Source organism: Palaemon carinicauda, chromosome 29, assembly GCF_036898095.1.
Source record: "Palaemon carinicauda isolate YSFRI2023 chromosome 29, ASM3689809v2, whole genome shotgun sequence".
NCBI classification, from domain to species: Eukaryota; Metazoa; Arthropoda; class Malacostraca; order Decapoda; family Palaemonidae; genus Palaemon; species Palaemon carinicauda.
The window spans coordinates 80,066,945-80,090,578 of NC_090753.1; the positions used below are offsets into that span (position 1 = coordinate 80,066,945).

Genomic DNA, 23,634 nt, shown 5'->3' on the forward strand with positions numbered 1-23,634 from the left:
AACAAAAACAGGTGTCCAGAAGAGCTTTAGAACGAGTCCTCGGCCTACTCCAGTTTGCCTCACTGACCGATCTCCTATTAAAAGCCAAACTCAAAGACATCAATCGAGTTTGGAGAAAGAGGGCGTCAATACCTTTAAGAGACAAGACCTCGAAGATCCCCTCTGTCTTGAAAATGAGACTACAACCATGGTCCGATCGGAGGAACCTCTCCAAGTCGGTTCCTCTACAGTTCCCCTCTCCACAAGTGACAATTCATACCGACGCGTCTCTGAGTGGTTGGGGGGGTTACTCCCAACATCAGATGTGTCAGGGCTCTTGGTCACCCGCCATGAGACAGTTCCATATCAATGTTCTCGAAGCCATGGCGGTGTTCTTGACCCTGAAGAGAATCTCCCCTCCGAGGTCGACCCACATCAGAGTAGTCTCAGACAGCACGGCCGTAGTCCACTGCCTCAACAGAGGGGGGGTCCAAATCACCCAACCTGAATCAGATCCTGGTCACTATCTTCACCTTGGCAGCCGACAAAGACTGGTTCCTGTCAGCAACTCACCTAGCAGGAGTCCAGAATGTGATAGCAGACGCATTATCCAGGACGAGCCCACTGGAATCGGAATGGTCCCTGGACATGCACTCCTTCCGGTGGATACTCAGGCTGGTTCCAGGTCTCCAGGTAGATCTATTCGCGACCCGACTCAATCACAAACTCCCGTGTTATGTGACACCGAACCTGGACCCTCAGGCTTATGCCATGGACGCATTAACCCTGGATTGGAACCATTGGCAGAAGATCTTCTTATTCCCTCCAGTGAATCTTCTACTGAAAGTCTTGCACAAACTCCGCTCCTTCAACGGGGTAGTAGCTTTAGTGGCACCTCACTGGCCAAAGAGCAGTTGGTTTCCTCTCCTCCTCGAGTTGAAACTCCGTCCCTTCCGGATCCCATTCCCCAAACTGACCCAGGTGGTCCAAACACGGACTGTCAGATTCCTCAAGGATAGCCAAAACCCTAACTTTGTGGATTTCATGAAGTTTGCGGCACGTAGGGACGCAAACATCGACCCAGATAATGTCCTCTTTATAGAATCAGACAAAAGGGACTCAACGATTCGCCAATATGATTCGGCGGTTAAGAAACTAGCGGATTTCTTAAGGACTTCAGACCATTCGGTTATGACTCCTAATTTAGCCATCTCCTTCTTTAGGTCCATTTTTGACAAAGGCCTAGCAGCTAGCACTATAACCACCATTAAGTCAGCTCTGAGGAAAGTCTTCCTGGTTGGGTTTAACATTAACCTGGCGGAGTCTTATTTCTCATCTATCCCAAAAGCATGTGCTAGGCTTCGACCTTCGGTCCGTCCTCAAAAGGTCTCTTGGTCTCTAAATGATGTCCTCAAACTGGCCTCCGACACGGACAACGAATCCTGCTCTTATATCACTCTTCTTAGGAAGACTTTATTTCTAACAGCTTTGGCCTCGGGTTCCAGAATCTCAGAACTAGCAGCTCTCTCACGAAACTCAGAGAACATGGATTTCCTCCCTTCAGGTGAGGTACTTCTTTCACCAGACAGGGCGTTCCTAGCTAAGAACGAGGACCCCCAAAATAGGTGGTCCCCTTGGAAGATTATTCCTCTTCTCCAAGATACTTCTCTATGTCCGGTCACCACTCTCAGGGCCTTTTTAGCCAGGACTGCTACCCGATCGTCTGGCCCCTTGTTTATCAGAGAACAAGGAGGTACCATTTCCATACGTGGCATTAGGCAACAGATCCTATAATTCATTAAACAAGCCAATCCGGGATCATTTCCCCATGCTCATGATATCCGATCGATAGCTACCTCCATCAACTATTTCCAGAATATGGACTTTGATAACCTTAAGAAGTACACGGGTTGGAAATCTCCTATGGTCTTCAAACGCCACTATCTAAAGAACTTACAGGCTCTTAAATATCCAACGGTTGCAGCTGGGAGCCTTATCTCTCCCCATTGATCTTTTGTTCTTCCTTTCATCCATCTCTTCTCTTCTCCCTCCTACCCGCCACTCGCACCACGACGCCGCTTCCTTGGTGGTTCGTTAGCCCTAAGTGTATTACATATTAGGTTAATATGATTGTAACTATTATTGTTTTCCCTTGTTATTAAGTTGGGATATTCTTAGCCATGTCAGTTTTGTTGCATGTTTTCCTCTGATACTCAGAGGTTTCCTTGTTATAATGTTTGTTTATCCTTACTCTCACTATGCCCTGTGGCTAGTTTATATTTTATGCCTACTTACCTGAATTATATATGATTTTCTTTACATGGTGTTGTTTCTCTCCCCTTATTAAATTAGTAGTTATTGTTGGGCTTGGAAGGCATTCTCTGGTACATTTTCGCCCGGCGCCACAGGTTCGACCCAGAAAAGGGATTTTGACGAAGGAAAAATCTATTTCTGGGGAGAGACCTGTGGCGCCCGGCGAAACCCTTCCCCTTAATTTACACGATCCCACCCTTTCCTTTCCAAGCCATCATGGTCAATACAGAAGGATGTTGTTCAGATGGCGCTCGCGTCGTGGCGTGGGTGGTGCGGCGATGGGGATGTGTCTAGGGCCTCTGTATCGGCCCATCCCTTTGGCGAAGGAATTAACTAAATGGAAGACAACCTGTGAATAGTGGATTTCACGCGCCTTTGCTTTATACACGACACCCAAAAGGTGCTCGCGCGAGGGTTGTAACCTCAGCATTCCATGCTTTTATCTTTCTCTGGTATAATTGGAAGGTTTTTATCAGAAAAGGTATACAAGAAGGACTTTTCGCCGGGCGCCACAGGTCTCTCCCCAGAAATAGATTTTTCCTTCGTCAAAATCCCTTTCTTAGACTGGCCAAAGAACTTAAATCCTGGAGTATTGCTTTCTGGAAGGAGACAAAGTAAATTTTTCAAATTCCATGTGGCAAATCTCATTCGCATAGGTACCAGAAAAGGCGAGCTTGAATGCTCATGGGTGGTAGACTGTCTTAGGCTCCAGGCTTTGAACAGATATCTATAGCCAAGAGGAAACAGAGGTGGTAATTCCTGTAGAACAACTACAGGATTGGTATCTAAAAGTATCCATCCTTCAGGTCCAACTAAAGCATTAAGTCTTCTTTCTTGATGGTAGACTGCATGGTATGTGTGGTCTCCATCTTGAAAAGTATCTAGGAATGGAAAAATCGTTGTTCCCAAGGGTCCAGTCTACCTCTTCCAAGGAAGAGTTGACTGTAGAAGTCAGTCTGTTAAAGAATGAATGCATTCTTCCCCTCCATTGTTCCTTCACTACCAAAATACCCCATGATTAGCTGGCTGTAGCACCTATTAGGTTCTTGCTTTCAGCATAAAAATAGGTCTGAATACAGCTACAGTGTTTGCAGATTATTGAATCCTAGGTCAAGGGGAAGTATACGACTACACCCAACAGGTGGTTGAATCAAAGTTGCTTGGCGGCTGATCATGGAAGCACCTACAATGGTAGCCTATTCTAAACCCTAGAACTAACACGTCATCTGGAATGTAGAACCTTTGTTGTTGGGTAGATCTTGCTTTATCAGCTGGAGCCAGGGGGTTCCTCTGGTTGGAGAAATAGGATCTTAACAATTGACCTTTTGAGAGGCACTAAGTGCCAATCAATGGGCAGTATCTCTCCCAATAGGCGTAGAAATTGCCCCTGGAGGTCAATGAACCCGCAAACAAGAACTAAGACCTTTGCAATCAGACTGAAGTCTAAAAAATCTCTGCTTCTGGAGGTACCAGACAATTGTCTGGTGCTGCATGGTTGAGGATTCTCAAAGTGTTCTCTGAAGAATCCTCCTTCCCCCAGGGTGCTATTAGACCAGTTTGAGAACCACTCAGGGTGATCCCCTGTAGAAGAAGAAATGACAACATGAGCTTAGTCTTGGTTACCCTTCGGAGAGTGAATTGCTTCTAGCTTTCATGCACTCAGCAGAGCTAAAAGGGCACAAGTTCCTTAGCCTTGGAGACCAAATAGAAGCATGGCATTAAGTGTTAGGCTAAATGTCTGTCTTTGGTTGGAGAGGAGCCTTACCGAAAATAGAGTAAGCACAATTAGGCATCTCTACGCTTGTACGAGATCTCAGATTGGACCCAAGAAGTCACCTGCTCAAATTACCTATCAAGCAAATCAGTAGAAAGGTCTTGCCATCTGGAAAAATCTTTTAGCACAGGTTGAACTCATTTCGTAGGCAAGTCTGAGTGTGTGAAGTTTTAGGTAGTGGAACAATTATGGAGCTTAAGAAGATTAAGGTATTGGATGATTTTGGCAAAGATCTCTGGACTAGGATGGACAATGCAATAATTTAAAAGTGAACAACTACCAAAACCTCGGAAAAATTTCATAGTCTTATCCAGTTTCACCGAAAGCATACTCCTAATAAAGGACATAGGTTTGTACTAGAGTAGGAACAAACAGATTTAAAGAAAATAGACCAGCATTTCCTCAAATAGAAGAACAACATTTTCTATAATTTAAAAAAGATTTTTCCGTCAAAGTCAGGATACCTCACTTACTGGTGTTTTCAGAGTTTACATTCAAATGTGCAGTTTTTAGTAACAGGTTTCAAGGATCTAGAAATAGGTCTTTCGCAGTCATTATCAGAACATGCTGGGTTGAGTTACAGAACAAAGGAAGATTCTCGCTAGGTCCATCCAATCATACATGAAGATCTGTAATAAACGGGTAAACTTAGAATAAATTGTAACTGTGTTTAAAAGTAATTATCAATATGAAATTTGAATTGCTGTCAACTGATTAAATCATTACAGCCTACTTTCAATATGAATCTGAAGTCTATTAAAAGAGTTCTGGTTGTTTACAATATTTATGTAGTCTATTCAATATATAGGAACTAAAGCCTTGCATATAGGTATTACAATATTTTTGTAAATTTTAATGGTTTTCTCAATATAATACCCAACAATTGGTTTGTTCTTATGACCAATGTTTTGATTTAAATTTCTGTCAGACAGCCAATACACAGCTCTGTTTAATTTCATAGTTATATATTCTATATCACTTTGATAAGAAAAATTTAATTTCACAACTGGTGACTTGTCACGGATTAATACTCGAAAGCTTCATGGGTAAAGTAGTAAAGATATCAAAGATTACATTTTAGGTGTGAAAATTCCTCATTTTGTCAAGATGACCTTGAGATCCCACTTGTAGAAATAGTACCTATCTAAGTTTTCAACATGAGAAATAGTACCTATCTAAGTTTTCAACATCATTCCAGCTTAGTCATATCTTTTACCAGACCTTACATAGTACAATAAAATTTAGTATTATACATCATTGTATTTTACATGAAAGCTTATCAATGCACGTACAGTACCCGGGTTTTATGAAATAAGTTTTATGTACTTTCTAATTTTAAAGTGTATAGCGAAGGTGTAGGACACCTTATGGGTAGAAAATCAGACCTATGTCGAATCTACTTTCGTCAGATCTCTTGGAACCATTCAATGACTTAAGGCAAAGTATTACTTATTGTACACCATTAATAAAGAAAGTACATCAGTTCGTATTGTACAAGTTAGAAAACTACCTTTAATCAATTTTTGGCCAATAATGTATGACAGATTTAAAAAATTATAATGTTACTTCTATATCAACCTTATACTCACATTGGTTCTTTCTCGTACTCTCACTTATTCTAACAAATGTTTATCCAATTTTCTTCCTTTCTGTAAGCTTACATATCTAACCCAATATACAGACAATTAAGTGACTAATGGTAATAACCATGGCATGTTTAAGCAGCACAGAATTTAGTCTAGTCTCTCAAGTGTAATTCAGCACTAAAACTGTATCTTTTTTATATCATTACTGTAGTCAGTGGGGAGGAGGGTGCGCATGTACTGTACATGAACATCAGTTGAATACAGAATGAAATTTTATCATCGAAATTCTGTACTTCAATTAATCTCTCCTGATGTTCATATTTCCGACTCTTGCACACTGATGGAGGTGGGTCATTCTAGATAAAATTTAGTACAAAAATCTTTTTACCTTATACACCTCGGTCTAGTAATGTATCTTAGTCAACAACGACTTCCAACTGTGTTCCTAAATACTTCATTACCTGATAAATTATCTATACATAATACCAAGCTATTCAAAATGGAAATATTCCAAAATTTAATAAAAATTTAGACCACATCCCCAGTAGCTACAAATTGGTTGATTGATCGATTTGAAGTTCTCTGGCATCCTGACATCAAAGGTCATTGACGCCAATATCGTTTAGTACAAATAAAGATTCAAAAAATATTCAATTAAAACCAGAAGTACATATGTTATAGAAGTTAAATAGCATTAAGAAGACCTGCCTTTGATATAAATTTAAAAATGTCACTGGCATTGTACGACATATCCAAGGATCTTGGCAAGGATGAACCTGCTATCTTCACCATGAGCCTAAAACAGATATATATTTCTTTCAGTGCTATAAGTGGGGCATCGTCAGCAAATGCCTCACTGTCAAGGGTATCAAACAGTCTTCGCAATATGGTTGGTGTTGGTGTTGGCCAGCCAGCAGAAACTTGTGTGTCATCCGGGTGCGACCAATGCGGAGACGACAAAGAGTAAACTCCCATTTTCGAGGCATCCCATTATACCTCCAAGGGGGTATACCAATCGCAATTTCTCTCATCATATTTTCGGTTAAATTATCCCAATGCTGTTGCCAATTGTTTTAAATAGAATTCCTAATTTCTGGCAAAAAATCATTACAAAGAATGGGAGACCTTCTTGGTAGCAACTAGGCTGCAGCACACACTGCCAGTGAATCTGCCTCTTCATTTTCAGATACACCTACATGTGCCGGAACCCAGCAAAATCGAACTGTTATACCTCTTAAGTCAATAATTAAAAGCCACTCTAAAATCTTTAAAACTAAAGGGTTACTAGAATTAAAACCTTTTAAAGCTTGAAGGACACTTCTTAAATCACTATAAATAGTAAAATTGCCCTCCTCTTAACGCTATTTTCTCAATAGCAGGCAGTATGCCATATAATTCAGCAGTAAATATATAAGATATTGGAGGAAGTGCCCTTCTACAGTTAAAAGAACTACTATATACTCAAAATTCAACCCCAGCATCGGATTTAGAGCCATCGGTATATATAAAAGTTAATTCCCTTATGTTCTTCAACATGTTCCATATAGAGACCTAGCTTCTAATTCAGTCATGTGTTTTTTTAACACCAATAAAATATTTACAGAAAGATATCTCTGGTAATTTCCATGGAGGGGTTGATAGTATCTTAAATGGAAGTACCTTACCTCTGATTTTATCAACTGTTTAAAAATTAGTTTTACTCAAAAGCCATAAGGTTGAGGAGATTTTGAGTGCAACTCAAAGTATGTTGAGTGCCTTACAAGGCTTGCAGTCTGAAAAGCTAGAGTGTTGGGAGTCTCTGTAACCTAAACCAATACTGAATAATGGAAGACATGCGGTAATGGTCTAGAGGTAACCTCCAGCATCAACAAGGAGACTTGGGATAGGTGAGGTTCTAAACGCTCCTGTGAGAATCTAAAATCTTTAATCAGCTTGGGGTGGCTGAGGAGTATATTTCACATCCATAACTAATTTTGGAAAAAATTAAGGCCTTGTGTAATTTTAAAATAGTTTTACGGTCTGCCTCCATAATGTATTGGATAATACTTTTAAAAGACTCAGAGCCTCAAGACATTTAGCTTTTAATGCCTTCAAGTGTGGAACCCATGTCAACCTACAATAAAAAATAAATGCTAAAAATTTAGCTTCCCCTACACACGGGATCCGTTGACCTTTCATGTTTATATCCGGGTCTGGATGTACTCCCCGGATACGACAGAAATGTAAAATACTAGTTTTGCTTGTTGAAAACTTATCCATTCATATCAGCCCACAGAATAACTTTGTCCATTGCGAGTTGTAGTTTTCTCTCAACCATTGCCATTCTAGCTCCAGCAAATGATATGGAGAGATCCACAAATAGTGTTGAGAGAAAGTCCCAGGGAATGAACGAGGATATCCCATTAAATGCTAGTGCAAACAGGGTTACACTAGGCACACTACCCTGAGGAACTCCTCCTTCCTGACATTTACACTCTGATAGTTTCCCCCACTCTCACTTGAAAAACTATGTGAAAGAAATGATTGGATAAACAGTGGTAGCTCTCTTCTTAATCCCATTTCATGAATGATTTTAAGTATAGCATATCTCCATGTGGTATCATATGCCTTTTCAAGGTAAAAAAAAAAAAAGCCTGTCACATGGTGCTGTTTGGAAACAAAGGCTTCACAGATAGAAGACTTAAGTTGTATCAACACACCAGTCGTAGAATGCATTTTTCTGAATCCACATTGAATGGGTGATAAAATACTCTTTCTTTTCAAGGTACCACATCAGCCTTGCATTGACCATCTTCTCCATGATTTTACATCAACAAGATGTCAATGCAATAGGGCGATAGTTTACGGCTAAAAACTTGTCCTTACCAGGTTTTAAAAAGGCTAAAATAATGGCTAGTTCCCAAACACTTGGGTAACTATGATCATGCCATATTCTATTAATAAGGCTTAAAATAAATAACTTTGCATTAAAATGTACATGCTTAATCATTACATATGGAATTCCATCAGGTCCAGGTGCTGTATCGTTGCAACGAGAAAGTGCGGAATCAAATTCTCTTCAGTAAAAGTTGAATTAAGGGATTTTGACGAAGGAAAAATCTATTTCTGGGGAGAGACCTGTGACGCCCGGCGAAAAAGTCCTTCTTTGTACTTTTTCTGATATAAATCTTCCAAATATACCAGAGAAAATTAAAAGCATGGAATGCAGAGGTTACAACCCTCGCGCGAGCACCTTGTTGGTGTCGTATATCTAACAAGGGCGTTTGTAAAACACTATTCACAGGCTGTCTTCCATTTAGATAATCCCTTCATCAAAGGGGGAGGGCCGTGACAGGCCCTAGAGAATACAGTTGGGTTACCCTACCGACACCCACCACTCGCGCTCACTAGGTCATCCTTCTGTGTTGGACTTGCCAGCAAAGTTTATAAGTGTTTTGCCCAGTGTTTTTCGAAGTGATTGTCGTTTATTCAACATGACTGACGTTGATACTTCACCCTTACCAATGTTAAGTACCATAGTTTATTTTGGCAGCTTTTGACAGTACCGGGCATTTGTTCTGTTTCCAATATGGTGGTTTTTAGTTTTGGAAGCGATTGTCTTGCCGAGGTATCGGCAGCCATTTTGGGTTATGTTCGCTTCGGTAAATATTCTAGTTAATTTTGCCCATCTGGTACTCTGTCATCTTGGTTATATCACTTACGTTTTATGGCCTTTTATTGTTATCATTAATTTTTACTATGGTATTTATTTGCTTGCAAGTCCAATTTGGACCTACGAAGAATAGCGATTTAAAGAATAGCGAATTAAAGTTTAGCGATTTAGTCTGTTAGTTTGCTTCAGTTACATACTGACCATTCACCTTCAACACTAGTGGTGGGTTGGGGGTGTATTTGCCCGCTCGTTTTTACTTTCCTCCACACAGAAGATGGTGGTGTTCTACTGTTGATGGAATTAACATAAGACATCCATGACTGGCGCCTTGCTTCTTTCATGGCACAACAGAACAGTGCTCTACATTTCTTGTATATAATTAAATTCTCATCAATTCGGCGTCTACGCAATCGTGTTAAAGAGATCTTCTTGGGGCTCTGTGCAATGCAGTTAGTTCTGAAGACCACCAGGGGACTGGTCATAGGTTGAATAACCCTGTTGTTTTGGGAATTGAATTGATTCCTGCTGTATGAAGAGTTCCATTCAGTAAGTCTATGGCATCATCAATATTTTCAACCTGTCTTGCATCCCCCTCGATTTCGCTTAGCTCACAAAATTTATCCCAGTCCGCCTTGTCAAGATTCCATTGTGGCGATCTCTGTAGAGGTGGACCAGTGTTAGTTTATGATGACTGGTGCATGATCACTAGTATGTAAATCATCTAATGTCCTCCAATTGAGCTCGAGAAGGCAATCAGAGCTTAGGATTGATAGGTCAATACATGACAAGGTACCTGTCTGGACATGAAAGTGTGTGGGCTCTCCTGTATTATGGAGTCCCACATCTTCATTTTCCACAATTGATGAGATGATATTTTCCCTCGTGTTTGCTAAAACATCACCCCACAAAGGGTGTCTACCATTCAAATCTCCAAGTAAAAGAAAAGGTTGAGGGAATTGTTGAATCACCTCTACTAAGTTATCATACAAAATGGTACCATTTGGAGGCAAGTACAGAGATATTGTATATTTTCTCGCGATATCAATCTGTACAACCACTGCCTACAGAGGTGTATGAATAGATAAGGGTATTTGGGGAACATCTCGAACGTATATGAGACTTCCGCCATGGCTCCCTACTCGGTGATCATACGTGTCCTGTAGCTAATAAATTCACAAGGAAAAGGGGGTATTAGCATCAAGCTTGCTCTCCTGTAGACATTATGATGCTTGTGAATTAAGAGCTTAAGTTCTTTATATTTGGCCCTTAAACCCTGACAATTCCATTGCAAAATGGAGTTAAAAACTATGCTTTAATTTTTGGAAGAACTTTTGTATGAAGTCTTTCAATTTGCAATTTTTGATTTAACACTATTTCCCAGTGGTTTTATTAGAGAAGGTCTTGATAAATTGGGTTTTGTGTTTGTTATTTTCTTTTTGTCCTTTTGATCTAATTGTTAAAGGGGATGGTGGACCTCAACTTGAATTTCTGATTTATTTAAATTGTCTTCTGGTTGATCAGAAACATCAAGACAAAACATTTATTTGATGTCATAACTCTTAATATTTCTTATGGAAGGGGGTGAGAGAGATGGAGGTCTGTCTCTTTTCTGACTGATAGGTATTAAGCTACCAGGTTTTTGTACCTTCCCCACTACAGGTGCACCTGGTAATTTGGTTTCAAGTGGAATCTCCATTAAATCAGGCAGGGACATGGCCGGGGAGAAGTTAGTACTCTACTTTGCAATGGGGGATAAAGGTTGGATAGTGATGGGCAACGTCTTTTCGTTGATACAGGATGGTAAATCTTTAGGAGGAGACATTCTCATCTTATTGTGCAGCACTTTATCAGTAGATGGTGAATTTCTTTTTGGAGAACTACCTACAGTAGTAGGTGGGTGAGATGATTCCCCGAGGAATTTTTTCTCCTGTTTTTAATGTCTCTGCATAGGTAGTAGATTTATTTAATAATCTCTTGGCATGCTCTATGCTCACATGTTCAATAAAGGGATTTTGACGAAGGAAAAATCTATTTCTGGGGAGAGACCTGTGACGCTCGGTGAAAAGGGTCCTTCTTTACACTTTTCTAATATAAATCTTCCATATATACTAGAGAAAGATAAAAGCATGGAATGCAGAGGTTACAACCCTCGCGCGATCACCTTGTTGGTGTCGTGTATTTAACAAGGGCGTGTGAAAACCACTATTCACAGGCTGTCTTCCATTTAGAAAATCCCTTCATCAAAGGGGAGGGCCGTGACAGGCCCTAGAGAATACAGTTGGACTACCCCACAGACACCTACTACTCGCGCTCTCCAGGTCATCCTTCTGCAAGAACATATGGCTTGGCAAGGAAAGGGTGGGTCCGTACAAAATTAACCGGGAAGGGTTTCACCGGGCGTCACAGGTCTCTCCCCAGAAATAGATTTTTCCTTCGTCAAAATCCCTTTTCTGGGTCGATCTGTGACGGCCGGTGAAAATGTACCAGAGAATGCCTTCCAAGCCCAATAAAGTAATAACAATGCGGAGAATACAATCACCATGTACGACAATATAATAATATAATAATGTAAGAATCGTCCAATTACCAACTAGCCAAATGACATAGGAAGCGTAAGGCTAAATAACTAAGACGACAAGGAATCAACTGAGTGTCGAATCGCAAAAGGCATCAAACCTTACATGTCCAAGCATATCTAAACCTTAAAGGAACCGTAACTACAATAACAGTTAAACCATAGGAATTAAACATGGCAAATATCATAGGGCTAACGAACTACCCAGGAGAGTGGCGACGTGGTGTGAGTGGCGGGTAGGAGGGAGAAGAGAAGAGATGGAAGAAAGGAAGAAGCAGAGATTAATGGAGAGGGAAAAGGCTCCCCGCTGCCATCGTCGGGTATTTAGGGCCTGTAAGATCTTTAGATAGTGGCGTTTGACAACCATAGGAGATTTCCAACCCGTATATTTTTTTCAAAATCACCAAAGTCCCTGTTCTGGAAGTAATTGATGTAGGTATCTACTGTCCGTATATCATGAGCCTGGGGAAATGATTCCGGATTAGTGTTTAAAGAAGTACAGGATTTGTTGCCTGATACCGTGAATGGAAATAGTACCTCCTTGTTCCCCGATAACCAAGGGGCCAGACAAGCTAGTGGCAGTTCTAGCTAAAAAAGGCCTTGAGAGTAGTGACTGAACACAGAGAAAAGATCCTGAGGCAGAAGAATAATCTTCCGAGGGGAGCACCTATTTTGCGGATCCTCATTTCTTAGCTAGAAAAGCATTGTCTGGAGAAAGGAGTTCTTCAGCTGAAGGGAGGAAATTATGTTTTCCGGGTTCGTGAGCGAGCTGCTAGTTCTGATATTCCATCACCTGAAGCCAAAGCCGTTAGAAATAAAAGTCGTCCTAAGAAGAGTGATAAGAGCAGGATTCATTGTCCGTGTCCGGCGCAAGTTTTGAGGACACCGTTCATAGACCAGAGTCCTTTTGTGGCCGAACCGAAGGTCAAAGCCTAGCACATGTTTTTGGAATAGATGAGAAATAGGAATCAGCTAGGTTAATGTTAAACCCAACAAGGAAGACCTTCTTCAAAGCTGACTTGATGATGGTTAAAGTGCTAACTGTTAGGCCTTTGCCAAATAAGAACCTCAAGAAAGAGATGTCTATATTCGGAGACATACGAGTATGGTCTGAACTCTTAGGGAACCTGCTAGTTGTTAACGGGCGAATCATATTGGCGAATTGTCGAGTCCCTTTTGTCTGATTCGATGAAGAGATCAATTTCCGGTTCAATGTTCTCGTCTCTACTACTATGAGATTCAGGGCCCCTGTAACACGGTTTTTTCGCAATAATTTTTTATTTATGAATTTCATAAATATAACTCTTCTTCAGAATGGACATTATATCTACACATAAATTTTGACACTATTCTGCATTACGTAGGTTGAATAAATTTGGTACTTATAATATAAAAGTGACTTTTTTGAAGACGGGCCAACTTACTCAGAAAAGGTTTCGAACTCACTCGTTACGTAACTTATGACGGCATTTCTTCCCTCTTTCTCGATCGATGATTGGCTATACGTAACGAAGGCTATACCTCTGCCAACAATGACACAAAAGTTGAAATAAAAGCAAAGCAGTACACCTTTATGAAATCTGAAACCTCTCCACTGCTAATTGTCATAATGAACAAACCAACAAAATATGTTAATATAAAAACACTTCGATTATTAGTCTAACTCCCAAAATAAGTTTCCTAAGAAATTACAGTCTACTTTATAGGTCACAATCAGATTGACAAGGTGTAAGGAATAGTTGGTAATTTTCAAAAACGTAGTTGACAAGCTTGATCTGATAACTGCTATATCCAATGTAAAGCAAATTTTTATTTATTGTCTTATCTACCTACCTATTTACTGTAAAAACAAAAACAAACAAAAAATAGCCGGTACCGTATTTTGGCTTTAAACCTTCACCAATAACTATCATCAGAATGATTACTTCATGAGGCTCCACCCACTTTGGCCTGGTTATGATTCAGGATAACACTGAAGGCTATCATGGGCATTGTTGGATCAGAAAATTTAAATTTGACTATAAAAACTCATTTCTCGAGTAGTTTTAAGAAGTGCGAAATGATCCTCAAGGTTCCCAGCAGTTGGCCTAAACGTTTTATTCATGTATACTACTGTTGCGGCACTACTGCTACAGTAGTATTACTACGCTAGCACAGATACCCCACCCACATTTATGTATCGTTCCGCCATTCATAAAGTCTTTGTAATGTTTTTTCACTGTGCAATAAGCCATGGCCTCCTCAGAGATTAAGTTTAACATTAGATGATAGGTTATTTCATTAAGCTGACAAAAAATTATGGCAACTGGGTATGTTATTGCCGATGTTGAAGCTAAAGATAAAGTATGGTATCATTCCTTCATTGCATTATCATCTTTACTACTATTTGTTTTGCTACATGTAGTAATTATTTTAAAGGATAAATGAATTATGTTCACTTTACTTCTATAAATTCCCATTAGATGTACAAATAAAACTCCTAAAACTATTCCAGATTCATTTACAAAATGCAGTCATGCCCAAAACATAGCCAACATGGTCATACGGCCTAAGAAGAAGAAAAAAAAAACTTATATCGGATGATCCGTTGGTCTGATGGAGATTTTAGCACAAAATTCTTATTTTAACAAAAATAAGTTATATAAAGACTGTTTACATACAATCTCTCTTTCTCTCTCTCTTGGTGGCATAGTGAAAAGTAAATGGAAATGTTCAAAAGCCTGAATGACATTACAAGTATTATAATCATGTTACGCTAAATACAACTCAGACCATAAACATTGGATTTAAACTAGAAACTGAATAATTACTTACTCAGGCTATGGTAAATATGGCCACGAGCTTTCTCTTGACGATGTAAAGTTGCAAGTCGTAAGACAAATGCAGTTTTGCAACCACGGGGGCAATTCCAAATCCTGTTAGCCATCTTGACTTATGGGTTTCAGAGACGATGGAACAAGGTGAATGGGTGTCTGGTGGATGGGCGGGGCAAAATTGTCAAAAGTTTACATTACTTACGTAATGAATGTTTTCAACTCTGGCTCGTTATCACTGGCCATGGCGTCGGCTAGTTCATTTTTACTCTATAAAAATTAAAATTATCGGGTTTAGGTGATTGACAATGCTGACAAAATTTGTGTGGGGTTGTAAAATATACGTATGTCAACTTTCAGCTACATCCGATGCTTTGATAAGGAGCAAAGTCCAAAAAACCGTGTTACAGAGGCCCTGAATCTCATAGTAGCTGCAAACTTCCTGTAGTGCACAAAGTCAGAGTTTTGGCTATCCTTGAGCAATCTGACACAGTGAGTTGGATTACTTGAGTCAGTTTGGGGAACGGAATCCGGAAGGGACGGAGTTTCAACTCGAGAAGGAGAGGAAACCAACTGTTCTTGGCCAGTGAGGTGGTACTAAAGCCACTGCCCCCCGGGAAGGAGCGTAGATTGTGTAAAAAGTCTCATCAGAAGATTCTCTGGGGGAAATAGGTAAACCTTCCTCTAATGGTTCCTGAGTATCCACCGGAATGAAATTATGTCTAGAGACCATTCTGACTCCAGTGGTTTCGTCCTGGCTAGTGAGTCTGTTCCCACATTCTGGACTCCAGCAAGGTGAGTTACTGACAGGATCCAGTTCTTTTCTGTTGGCCAGGCGAAGATAGTGACCAGGATCCGATTCAGGTTGGGTGATTTGGATCCTCCCCTGTTGATGCAGTGTACTACGTCTGTGCTGTCTGACACTATTCTGATGTGGCTCGACCTCGGAGGAGAGTGTCTCTTCAGGGTCAAGAACACTGCCATGGCTTCGAGAACATTGATATGGGTCTGTTTCATGGCGGGTGACCAAGACCCCTGAAACATCTGATGTTCGGAGTAATCCCCCCATCCACTTAGAGGCGCGGCTGTATGGAATGTCTCTTGTGGAGGTGGGAATTGTAGAGGAACCGATTTGGAGAGGTTCTTCGGTTCGGACCATGGGCGTGGTCTCATTTTCAAGACAGAGGGGATCTTCGAGACCTTGTCTCTTAAAGGTACTGTAGCTCTCAATCTCCAAACTCGATTGATGTCTTTGAATTTTTGTTATTGAAGTGAATTGGAGAAGGCTGATGATACTTTCTAAGGTTCTTCTGGACATCTGTTTGTGTTTGAGAAAATTCTTGATCTTGGAAGCTATTCCTCTTACCTTTTTGGAAAGGAGATTGATTGATTGATTGATTCAAAGTTTTCAGGCATCCTGACATCTGAGGTCATTGACGCCGGTAACATTTAATTTATGTATACAAAAATAAAAGATAAAATAAAATAAAAAATAAAAGAGTATTCAATTAAAATCATAAAAGTTGAATGTAATAAAAGTTAAATATTTTTCAGAAGACCTGCTTCTGAAATAAATCTAAAAATGCCACTTGCATGGTAGGACACATCATTTCCAAGAATCTTGGCAAGGATGAACCTGCCACCCTCACCTCGAGCCTCAAACAAATATCTATTCCGCAAGTTGTTATAATTGGGGCATTCGGTCAACAAATGCCTTACTGTTAGAGGTACTACACAGTCGTCACAATATGGTTGGTGTTGGCCCTTCAGCAAAAACTCGTGTGTAAACCGAGTGTGACCAATACGGAGACGACAAAGAGACGTCTCCCATTTTCGGGGCATCATATTATACCTCCAAGGAGATATGTCATTTGTTATCTCTCGCATTTTATTGCCATCTTGACTATCCCATTGCTGTTGCCATTTATTGCAAACCAATTTCTTGATGTCAGGTAAGAAATCATCACAGGGAATGGGATACCTTCTTGGCAGCAACTCTGATGCAGCCTCCTTAGCCAGTGAATCTGCCTTCTCATTCCCAGACACACCTACATGTGCTGGAACCCAACAAAATTGAACTGTTATACCTCTCCGTCCAATTATGAAAAGCCATTCTAAAATCTTTAAAACTAAAGGGTTATTAGAATTAAAAACTTCCATAGCTTGAAGGACACTCCTTGCATCACTAAAAATTGTAAAATTACCCTCCTTCTCCAACGCTATTTTCTCAATAGCGGTTAATATGCCATACAGTTCGGCAGTAAATATGGAAGCGGTCAGAGGAAGTGCACCTCTACAATTAAAACCATTACTATGTACTCCAAATCCAATGCCAGCATCAGATTTGGAGCCATCAGTATAGATAAAAGTTGATCCTCTATGTTCTCTAACATGTTCATTAAAAAGAGACCTGGCTTCTAGGTCTGACATATTCTTCTTATCTCCAATAAAATATTTACAAAAAGATATCTCTGGTAACTTCCATGGAGGCGTTGGTGATACCTTGAATGGAAGTACCTTATTTCTAATTAAATCTAGACTATTTAATAATCGTTTCACCCGAAAGCCATAAGGTTGAGGAGATTTTGGGTGCAACTCAAAGTATGATGCGTGTCTTACAAGGCTTGCAGTCTGAAAGGCGAGAGAGTTAGGGAGTCTTTGCAATCTAAACCAATACCGAAGAATGGAAGACATTCGGTATAGGTCTAGAGGTAACTCTCCAGCATCAACAAGGAGACTTGGGATAGGCGAGGTTTTAAAAGCTCCAGTAGACAATCTAATACCTGCATGATGTATCGAGTCTAATATTTTTAACCGGCTTGGGGTGGCTGAAGAATATACCTCACAACCATAACTAATTTTGGAAAAAATCAAGGCCTTGTATAATTTTAAAATAGTATTGCGGTCTGCCCCCCACGATGTATGGGACAATACTTTTAAGATATTCAGAGCTTCAACACATTTAGCTTTTAATGCTTTTAAGTGAGAAACCCATGTCAGCCTACAATCAAATATCAAACCTAAAAATTTAGCTTCTCTTGCACATGGTATCCGTTGACCTTTAATGTATATATCCGGGTCTGGATGTACTCCCCGGATACGACAAAAATGGACAACGGTAGTTTTACTTGTCGAGAACTTAAATCCATTCATGTCAGCCCACTGGATAATTTTATCAATAGTGTTGGATTTTTCTCTCAACCATTGCCATTCTAGTGCCAGCAAATGATATTGAGAGATCATCCACAAATAATGTTGAGAGAACATCCTGGGGAATGGCTTTGGATATCCCATTAATTGCTAGTGCAAAAAGGGTTACACTCAGCACACTACCCTGAGGAACTCCTCCTTCCTGGCACTTACTCTCAGATAGTGTTTCCCCAACTCTCACTTGAAAAACTCTACGTGAAAGAAATGCCTGAATAAATAGTGGCAGCTCTCCTCTCAATCCCAATTCATGAATGGTTTTAAGTATACCATATCTCCATGTGGTATCATATGCCTTTTCAAGGTCAAAAAATACTGTAACATGGTGCTGTTTGGAAGCAAAGGCTTCACAAATAGAAGACTCTAGTCGTATCAACACATCAGTCGTTGAGTGCATTTTTCGGAATCCACATTGAATCGGTGATAAAATACCTTTCTTTTCAAGGTACCATATCAGCCTTGCATTGACCATCTTCTCCATGATTTTACATAAACAAGATGTCAATGCAATAGGACGATAGTTTGCTGCTAAAAACTTGTCTTTACCGGGTTTTAAAAAGGCTAAAATAATGGCTAGTTCCCAAACACTTGGGTAACTATGATCATGCCATATTCTATTAATAATACTTAAAATAAATAGCTTTGTATTAAAATGTACATGTTTAATCATTGCATATGGAATTCCATCGGGTCCAGGGGCTGTATCGTTGCAATGAGCAAGTGCGGAATCAAATTCTCTTTCAGTGAAAGGAGAATTATACGACTCTTCCCTTCTTGTTGCAAAATTTAAAATTTTCTTTTCTTCAGCGCTCCTATACTGGTGACCAGGGGCTCCTTCACACTTGCTGGATACATTTGAAAAATGATTAGCCAGGGCATTGCTAACTTCCTTTGCTTCAGTTACATACTGGCCATTCACCTTCAACACTGGTGGTGGGTTGGGGGTGAATTTGCCAGCTATCTTTTTTACTTTCCTCCACACAGAAGATGGTGGTGTTCTACTGTTAATGGAGGAAACAAAAGACATCCATGACTGGCGCCTTGCTTCTTTCATGGCACGACGGAACTGTGCTCTACATTTCTTGTACATAATTAAATTCTCATCAGTTCTGCGTCTACGCAATCGTGTTAAAGATCTTCTTGTGGCTCTGTGCAGGGCAGTTAGTTCTGAAGACCACCACGGGACTGGTCGTCGTTTGAATAACCCTGTTGTTTTTGGAATTGAATTGACTCCTGCTGTATGGAGAGTTCCATTCAGTAAGTCTATGGCATCATCGATATTTTCAACTTGTCCTGCATCCCCTCAATTTCGCTTAGCTCACGAAATTTACCCCAGTCCGCCTTGTCAAGATTCCATCGTGGCGATCCCTGTAAAGGTGGACCATTGTTGGTGTTTATAATGATTGGTGCGTGATCACTAGTATGCCAATCATCTAATGTTCTCCAATTGAAGTCTATTAGGCAATTAGAGCTTACGATTGCTAGGTCAATACATGACAAGGTACCTGTCTGGACATGAAAGTGTGTGGGCTCTCCTGTATTAAGGAGTCCCACATCTTCATTTTCCACAATTGATGATATGATATTTCCCCTCGTGTTTGCTAAAACATCACCCCACAAAGGATGTCTACCATTCAAATCTCCAAGTAAAAGAAAAGGTTGAGGGAGTTGTTGAATCACCTCCACTAAGTTGTCATACAAAATGTTATCATTTGGAGGCAAGTACAGAGAACAAATTGTATATTTTCGCCCTATGTCGATCTGTACAACCACTGCCTGCAGAGGTGTACGAATAGACAGAGAAACTTGGGGAACATCTCGACGAACGTATATGAGACTTCCGCCATGGCTCCCCACTTGGTGATCATATGGTGTCCTATAACTAATGTATTCGCGAGGACATGGGGTATTATGATCAAGTTTGCTCTCCTGTAGACAAATAATTATGGGGGAATGCTCATGAATAAGGAGCTTAAGTTCTTCATATTTGGCCCTTAAACCCTGACAATTCCATTGCAAAATGGAGGAAAAAACTATGGTTTATAATTTGGTAGACCCCTTGGATGGAGTCTTCCCATTAGCAGTTTTTGATCTAACACTATTTTTAGGTGGTTTTATTAAAGAAGGTCTTGATAGATTGGGTTTAGAATTTATGATTTTCTTTTTGTCTTTTTGATCTGATTGTTGAGGAGGTTGGTGGACCTCCACTTGAATTTCCGATTTATTTAAATTGACTTCCAGATCAGAAATATCAACAGACAAATCATCATATTTATTTGACGTCGTAATTTTGATATTTCTCATGGAAGGGGGTGAGAGAGATGGAGGTCTCTCTCTTTTCCGATTAGTAGGTTTTGAGCTACCAGGTTTTTGCACCTTCCCCAATACAGGTGCACCTGGTAACTTAGTGTCAGGTGGCATCTCCATCAAATCAGGCAAGGACATGGCCTGGGAGAGGTTAGTACTAATGTTAGTAATGGGGGACGAAGGCTGTACAGAAATGGGCAATGACCCATTTTTAATACGCTGTGGCAAAGCCTCAGAAGGCAATACGATTACTTTGTCATGCAGTACTTTATCATCAGAGGTTGTATTTCTTTTCTTAGAATTACTGGCAGTGCTAGGTGGGGTTGCTGTCTCCTGTGGTAAATTTACCTTTGATTTTAAGGCCTTTGCATAGCTGGTTGATTTATTCAACATTCTTTTTGCATGTCCCACACTTATGTGTTCTAAACTTGATTTGTTTAGGGCAGCTTCCTCCAACTTATACAGTTCGCATATCCTATCAGTTGATTTATGATTCAAATTGCAATTTGAACACCTGGCCTCAAGTGTACATTCTCCATGATAAGTTTTGGAGCAAATACCACACATTTTTCCATTTTTGCAAACTTTGGATGGGTGTCCAAATTTAAAACAATTAAAACATTGCAGGGGCTTTTGTTTGAAAGGTCGAACTTTAATCCTTTCATTTTCAATAAAAATATGGAAAGGTACATCAGCATCCTGGAAAGTAAGTATAATCATTGAAGTTCCAGGAACCTTATGCACTTTCCATACATTTAATGGACACATAGAAAGTATCTCCTCCTCTGTAAATTCGTATAGGTCCTTATTAAAGACCACTCCCCTTCCATAACTAAAATTTAGATGAGGTTTCATTTCCAATGTAATTTCATCACTGCCTGTCTGTAAGTTAGACAGTATTGCAGACTGAGTCGAAGATTTGGCATGGATGAGATAACTGTTCTTCCCAAAACGAGATATATCTCCAGGTGCTATGGTTCCTACTTTTTTTTGGATAAACTTACATATCTTAAAATAATTCCCTATTATCCCTTTAGGTTCAGCTAAGAGCCACATAGGTGGTTTGGGTTTTCTCTGTGAAGGCATGGGTACATTTCTATCTTTTTCAAACCAATCAGCAGGTTTGTACACATCCAATTCCTTTGGGACCTTATCACAAAGAGCTCCCATGATGTTCAATTCGTTAATTTTGATACTACTAATATTACTTATGGCATTAAACGCTTCATCATGACTTTCAAAAGATATCCAAGAGTCCCATTTTTCATCTCCAAGTCGCATCCGTATTTCCTTTATCAATCCATAGCACTCAAATGCTCTATATATATCATCATAATTTGTCTCTAATGGGATTTGGGAAACATGAAGGAATCATAGTTTCCCTGTGTTACCCAAATTGCTAGATTTTTTAACATCAGTAGAGTGGTCCTTTTTAGTTCGAAGGTCGTCAACAGAGTTTTCCTTAATTTCAGTAGCAGAAGTCGTCAACAGTGCCGGGGGGGAGTCAGCAAATCCAGGGGATGGGGAGTCAGTATTTGAAGGGTCCATATTTAAGGGAGGGATTTTCAGGTTTTTTGTTGTTTTGTTGGGGTACCTGCTTGAGAATTATAAGAAAGTATCATACGTTGGAAAGGAAATTTGCATTCGCCACTATCGGCACAATGAGAGTATATTTCCCCGATGGTCCACTCCATACCCTACCCGAAGGATAGCATCAAAACAGATATAGAGGCACAGGTGTAAGCTAAACCCGCCTGTTAGGACTGAGACCAAAGTAATATGGAATCATCCTCCCCATATCTGTAATGATGGGCTTCCGGCCAAAAGCCAAGAGTCCCACCTCAAGGATTGGATCCCCCTGGATTCCGATGACCCAACCCTTGAGAGTAGTTCCGCCAAAAAGGTCCAAACCATCTTTGGGATGGCTGAGATCATCCAATACTCTCATATATAGCTTTGAATGCGAATACCTCCCAACCGTGATCCCTTCTCCCATTCATCTAAGCAGGCAGTAATAACGAATGTGGAAATATCCACGCCATTTAAATAAAATAGAAAAAAAAATAGATAAAAAAATAAATGAACAAATAAAATAAATAAATATATATATATGCATACATCTACATATATATATATAACTAAGAAAAATAATAATCATAGAGATAGGACAGCAAGATGAAAGAAAGGAAATTTGATAAAATTAGGAGAAGGTCGAAGTAATATTAAGCAGAAGAAAAAGATGAAAGAGAGAAATTTAGATTCGAACTGGGGGAGCAATTTCCCGAAGTTCGAGAGCCCTCTTGCCCGTCACCAAGATTCAGCACGGGAATGAAATGCCGTGCTGAAGCTCAATGACTTCATCAAGGCATTCTCTCATTAAGAGGGTTTGGAAAGGAGAGACAACGTGTGCTTCGAAAGGTCCCACTGAATGTCTAACCATTCTAAGTGGGCTGATGGTTGCAGGCGAGACTTTTGGAGATTGACCCGAAAACACAGGTTGTCGAGAAATCGAAGTACTTCCTTTGTAGCTCTATTGCCTTCTATGGCCGACCGGGCCCAAATGAGCCAACCGTCCAGATAAGCCATGATCTGTATCTCTTGGTTCCTGAGTTGTTCTAACACTGTCTCTCCCAGTTTCGTGAATATCCTGGGATCAATGTTGAGGCTGAAGGGCATGTCTTGAACGCAAAGGCTTTCCTGCCTAAGCGGAAACCCAGATAAGAAGAGAAGTTTCGAGCTATAGGCACATGATAATAGTTGTCGGTAAGATCGACAGAGGTGGTGACGGCCCCACGGGGAAGTAAGGTACGTGCCTGAGAGATAGTCAACATCCGGAACTTGTCGCAGAGAATGTAAAAGTTTAGCTTTGACAAGTCCCGGTCCACTCTCAATGCCGACAAGCCCTTCTTCGGAATTGTGAACAGGAGGCCTTGGAACTTCGGTGATCGGTCCCGTTTGATTGATTTCTTCTTGAGTAACTCTGGTGTACTCTTTCAGGATGGGAGTGGATTTCTGGGAGAAGGTCAGTGGTGGAGGAGGAGGACCTTGTGGCCATTTCCACCTCAAACCTTTAGGGATTATGCTATGAGCCCACGGACCGAAGATCCAATGGTCTTGAAAGTGGTAAAGTCTCCCCCCCACCGGGACCACCTCGTTGTGAGGGAGTGAACCTAGGTCTTTTCCTTCCCCGAGCCCCCTTTTTCCTAGGTCCACCTTGATGGCGGAACTGTCTTCTACTCCTGTATCTTCCTCTCTGGTGTTCACGAAAGGAACCTGAGGGTTCGGAGCTAGGGCTGTATGCATGCGAGGGCATCCAAACGGGGTTGGGCTGTGTACCTGGGGAATCAGTGAGGTACCCCCACCTGATGAGGGGGGGGATCCGGATGCATAGGCGTCGAATCAGAGGAAGACTGTGATGTCGAGTGGGT

The 23,634-nt window shown here is 40.4% G+C and overlaps 1 protein-coding gene across 1 annotated transcript in view; it reads right to left on the bottom strand.

Annotated features, from left to right (window-relative positions):
- LOC137622289 (uncharacterized) overlaps positions 1–23,634 on the bottom strand; it is a 73,553-nt gene that overhangs the window by 16,872 nt on the left and 33,047 nt on the right. Inside the window, exon 11 of the mRNA XM_068352849.1 lies at positions 4,540–4,695. The gene's annotated coding sequence lies outside the window, so the exon portion shown is untranslated. The remainder of the gene's footprint in view (positions 1–4,539; positions 4,696–23,634) is intronic.